Genomic DNA, 6,000 nt, shown 5'->3' with positions numbered 1-6,000 from the left:
TCAATAGCATCATTTCGTCAGTTCTCAGCCTTCTTTATGGTCCAGTTCTCACATCTGTACTGGCTACTGGAGAAACCACAGCTTGACTATACGGCCCTTTATTGACAAAGTGATGTATTCATTGAGGAATGCTTTGAAATTCCAGATAAACCGGAAGAAGATGTTACTCTCAAGTCCCCAGCAGGAAACAATCATCTGGGAACACAGACCCAGACGTGTTCACATGAAGTCCTGATCACACACTGTGTTCTGCAACTTGTCTTTTATTCACTTCACATCCTTCAGTGACAATTAAACTAGACCCACATCATTTGTTTCAGGACTGAGTCAGAATGTTCCTCTGTCTGCTATCATTTTAATTCATTCAATCAGTCCCATTGTAGGATATTTAAGCTTCTCCAGTTTTTAAAAATGCCATCTTTATTTTGAAATGTAAATTGGTTTTAAATTGCAAAATTACTACCTGTCATGGAAAAATTACTAATGGTGCATAAGGGTATTTAAAAAAAAAAAATCACCTTTCCCTTCACCTCTGGTCTTGAGAAGTCACAACTGTTAATGGTACCTTTATTGGAAGTTTCCAGGCCCTCACAAGCATAATTGTGTGTATATGTATGTATGTACATATATACGCACGAATATACAGAGATAGATGGATAGATAGATATACATACCTGTGTGTATATTACTTAATCTGTATACTTCAAGAAATTCAAGATCTATAGTACACTTATATGTCTATGTAAATTACTTTGCTGACAAAGGTCTGTCTAATCAAAGCTATGATTTTTCTGGTTCAGTTCAGTTTAGTTCAGTCACTTAGTCGTGTTCGACTCTTTGTGACCCCATGAATCGCAGCACGCCAGGCCTCCCTGTCCATCACCAACTCCCGGAATTTACTCAAACTCATGCCCATCGAGTTGGTGATGCCATCCAGCCATCTCATCCTTTGTCGTTCCCTTCTCCTCCTGCCCCCAATCCCTCCCAGCATCAGGGTCTTTTCCAATGAGTCAACTCTTCGCATGAGGTGGCCAAAGTACTGGAGTTTCAGCTTCGGCATCAATTCTTCTAATGAACACCCAGGACTGATTTCCTTTAGGATGGACTGGTTGGATCTCCTTGAAGTCCAAGGGACTCTCAACAGTCTTCTCCAACACCACAGTTCAAAAACATCAATTCTTCAGTGCTCAGCTTTCTTCACAGTCCAACTCTCACATCCATACATGACCACTGGAAAAACCATAGCCTTGACTAGACGGACCTTTGTTGGCAAAGTAATGTCTCTGCTTTTTAATATGCTGTCTAGGTTGGTCATAACTTTCCTTCCAAGGAGGAAGCGTCTTTTAATTTCATGGCTGCAATCACCATCTGCAGTGATTTTGGAGCCCAAAAAAATAAAGTCAGCCACTGTTTCCACTCTTTCCCCATCTATTTCCCATGAAGTGATGGGACTGGATGCCATGATCTTAGTTTTCTGAATGTTGAACTTTAAGCCAACTTTTTCACTCTTCTCTTTCACTTTCATCAAGAGGCTTTTTAGTTCTTCTTCACTTTCTACCATAAGGGTGGTGTCATTTCCATATCTGAGGTTATTGATATTTCTCTTGGCAATCTTGATTCCAGCTTGTGCTTCTTCCAGTCCAGCGTTTCTCATGATGTACTCTGCATATAAGTTAAATGAGCAGGGTGACAATATACAGCCTTGATGTACTCCTTTTCCTATTTGGAACCAGTTTATTGTTCCATGTCCAGTTCTAACTGTTGCTTCCTGACCTGCAAATAGGTTTCTCAACATGTACAAATGTGAGAACTGGAACATAAAGAAGGCTGAGTGCCAACGAAATGATGCTTTTGAACTGTGGTGCTGGAGAAGACTGGTGAGAGTCCCTCGGACTGCAAGGAGATCCAACCAGTCACCCCTAAAGGAGATCAGCCCTGAATTTTCACTGGAAGGACCGATGCTAAAGCTGAAGCTCCAAAACTTTGGCTGCCTGGTGAGAAGAACTGACTCATTGGAAAAGAGCCTGATGCTTGGAAAGACTGAAGGCAGGAGGAGAAGGGGATGACAGAGGATGAGATGGTTGGATAGTATCACCAACTCAATGGACATGAGTTTGAGTGGGCTCTGGGTGTTGGTGATAGACAGGGAAGCCTGGCATGCTGCAGTCCCTAGAGTCACAGAGTTGGACAGGATTGAGTGACTGAACTGAACTGCATGTCTATGTACCTATCCATCCGTCTTATCTACCTATTATCTATATGTGTGTGTTAGTTGCTCAGTTGTGTCCAACTCTTTGTAACCCCATGGACTGTAACCCACCAGGCTCCTCTGTCCATGGAATTCTCTACGCAAGAATACTGGAGTGGGTTGCCATTCCCTTCTCCAGCGGATCTTCCCGACTTAGGGATCAAACCTGGGTCTCCTGCATTGCAGGCAGATTCTTTGCCTTTTGAGCCACCAGGGAAGCTACAGTTCATCTGTATCTATCTATCCATCTCTCCATCCATCTATGAATCCTGTTTTTGTTGTCATTCAGTTGTTAGGTCATGTCCAACTCTTTGCCACCCTGTGGACTGCAGCACGCTAGGCTTCCCTGTCCTCCACTATATCCCAGAGTTTACTCAGATTCATGTCCATTGAGTTGGTGATACTATCCAACCACCTCATCCTCTGCTGTTCCCTTCTCTTCCTGCTCTCAATCTTTCCCAGCACCAGGGTCTTTCCCAATGAGTCAGCTCTTTGCATCAGGTGGCCAAAGTTTTGGAGCTTCAGCTTCAGTAACAGTCCCTCCAATAAATACTGAGGGTTGATTGCCTTTAAGATTGGCTGGTTTGATTTCCATATAGTCAAAGCTATGGTTTTCTCCAGTAGTCGTGTGGATGTGAGAGCTGGACCATAAAGAAGGCTGAGCACCGAAGAATTGATGCTTTCAAACTGTGGTGCTGGAGAAGACTCTTGAGAGTCCCTTGGACTGCATGGAGATCATCCATCCCACTGTGTACCTGTTAGCTATGGTGTGTCTATGTGTCTCTCCATCCATCTTTCTACAGAAAGGAGTCATTTTGTTTATAAAATTCACCTTGCTCATTTCACTTCCTGTGACTTACTCGTTTTCCCACACCAGCACAGAAAAATCTCCGTCATTATGTTTTAAGTTCTGTGTTATGGAAATTTCCAAGCATATAGAAAAGTAAGAAGTGTGTTATAATGAACCTCCACGCACACATCACCCAGCTTCTATAATTACCGCGGCCCATCTCGCCCACTCTCTACCCTGACAGGGTTGTCGGGAAGCAAATTCCAGACATCATCTCCTTTCTTTCATAAATACTTGAATATCTGTCTTGAAAAGATCCAGTGGTATATTGTATCTGAATCACTTGACAATGATTCCTTAAGGTGATAAAATATCCGTTATTCAAATTTCCCTGTTTGCATCATTATTTTTATTTTCCTATTTCTTTGACTTATGAAGCCAAATGAGTACAGACTTTGCATTTGTCAGGATGCCTCCTTATTCCTTTTAATCTAGATGTTTGCCTTCCCTCTTTTCCCCTACCCTTTATCTATTGCTTGTCCTAGAGATTTTCCTATATCTTGAATTTTGCTTAATTCTTTTCCTATGGTGTGTTTACCATGTTCTCTGGATGTATTGTGCTTTCTCTGAAATATTTGAGAAAAGGTATAGATTGATGCTCCTTTAGCTTCAAAAACTTCTATGTGTATTTCCTAGAAACAATAGCATTTTCTTTCATATTTACAGTTGCAAATGTCAGAATGTCAGCAGTGGAAAAACATGTCTATCTTCTCTGCTGAGGTTATATAGATTTTGCCAAATGTCCCAGTGAGGTCTCTACAGCAAAACGAAGCCCCTGAATCTAGGCTGCATTCTGTGGTTCCTCTCACCTGGAGACCTGCCTCTGAGTACCTTAGTCCTTCATGACTTGGGACTCTTGGGTTATGATTTTCATGGAGAGCTCCTCATTTTTGTATTTGTCTAATGTTTCCTAAAGATCCAACTCAGTTTATGCAATTTGGGCAGAAACACACAAAGACAGTGCCATGTCCTTCTCAGCTCACAGAACCAGGAGGCTCATGGGATGGGCTTGTGCCATGGGAAGTGCATTTTGACCTCTGGCTGAAGGTGGGGTCAGCCAGCTTTCTCCACTAGAAAGCTATAATCGTCCCCTTTGCAGTTCACAAGTGTCTTATGGAGAGATGCTTTGAGCTTATGTAAATATCCTGCTGTTTTTCAAAGTTCACCCTTTAGCTTTATCATCCGTCTGTTAATGACTGTTGCTTGGATCAGTTATTATTATAATGGTTACCAAATGAGGATTTTCTATTTATACATCTCTGCCTATGTGCCCCCTTTCATGGATCACTGCCTTGTCCTGGAAAAGGGGCTTGTGTAACTCAGTGGAGCTATGGACCATGCTGAGCAGGACATGCCTTGGTGACCGAACGACAGCAACAACCTCTGTGCCATCTAACCATCAACACTAACAATAAATTCACCGAAATAGTTTCTCTCTCTGAGGTTGAGCTCTGACTGGGGACACCGTTACATTCTTCATTTCATTTGCTTTTGACTTGGAGGGATTATTTTTAGTTTTGGTTTGGTTGGTTTTGCAAGCGTGAACGTATTCTGTCTCGTCCTTTGCAGTGTCCACGTGCTTTGCCACTACACACGCCCACCAGAAGGCTTTTCCTAGTCAGTCCGCACTTGAGAAGGGCCTGGCAACCCACTCCAGGATTCTTGCCTGGAGAATCCCTTGGACAGAGGAGAGCCTGGTGGGCTACAGTCCCTGGGGTCACAAAGAGTCGGACATAACTGGGCGACTTTCACTCACTCCATCAGTCCACAAGTGGTGGTACTTTTATCGTCTCCAGTTTTAGTTTCTGTCATCAACAATAATAACGATGCCTGGGTATGTGTGCGTGTAGGTATTTAACAAAACAGTAGTGTTGTGAAGATATAAGAAAGGCTTCCTGAAGGAAGTGCCATTTGAGTCAAGTAGTTTAGGACTGGGTTGAAATGAGCTTCATGAATAAAGTGGAGAAGAGCATCTTGGGGGACAGGGAAGAGAAGGAAGCCATTAGGGCCAGTGTGGCTGGCGTCTGCAGCCAAGAGGGCAGAAGGTGCGAGTTAGGACCTCGGCTGGAAGGCAGGTGGTGAGATGACTGGTTATCCAAGAGGAAATGTGGGTTTTGAAGAGTTGAGAAAAGTGCCTGATGTATTAGACTGCTTGGGCTGCGTAACAGAGTTCACAGAATGGGTGTCTCAAACTTCAGGCCTTTATTCCCTCAGGGTTCCGGAGGCTGGACATCGAGCTCCGGGTGCCAGCAGGGTTGGCTCCTCCGTGACATGAAGGCGGCCATCTTCCCCCATGTCCTCACAGGGCCATCCCTCTGGGTCTGTGTCCTGCTCTTCTCTTCTCATAAGAACCGCAGTCACGCTGGATCAGAGCCCACCTGTGTACTAACCCTTGAGGCGTGTCTGACTCTTTGTGACCCCATGGACTGCAGCCCACCAGACCCCTCTGTCCATGGGATGCTCCAGGCAAGAATCCCGGAGTGGGTTGCCATTTCCTTGCCCCAAGAATCTTCTCAATCCAGGGATCGAACCCAGGTTTCTTGCTTTGCAGTTGGATTCTTTACTGGTTGAGCCACCCGGGAAGTCACTTTTTAGAAATAAGAAGCTTCTAGAAACCATACTGGGAACCAACAGTTCTCCAACAGAGCAAGGTGGTGGAGAGGTCTTACTAGGTTTGGATCATCTGTCATAGCCCACTACATTGAAATGTCTGCTTTTAAAAATCTGAATCTACTTGTTTTTTTCCTTCTGAATTACGTGGAGTACTTACAATCACTTTCGATTATGTGCCTTATGGTGCGCTTTGTCAAACAAATGCTCAGGGAATTTTTGGTCCACCTCTGAAATTAGCTTAAGTGTTGAGTTAGTGGAGTCCCCAAATTGTCATTTACTTCTCTCCAGC

The sequence above is a fragment of the Cervus canadensis genome, chromosome 21 (genome assembly GCF_019320065.1).
Source record: "Cervus canadensis isolate Bull #8, Minnesota chromosome 21, ASM1932006v1, whole genome shotgun sequence".
In the NCBI taxonomy this organism is placed as follows: Eukaryota; Metazoa; Chordata; class Mammalia; order Artiodactyla; family Cervidae; genus Cervus; species Cervus canadensis.
This window is presented reverse-complemented; position numbering follows the sequence as displayed.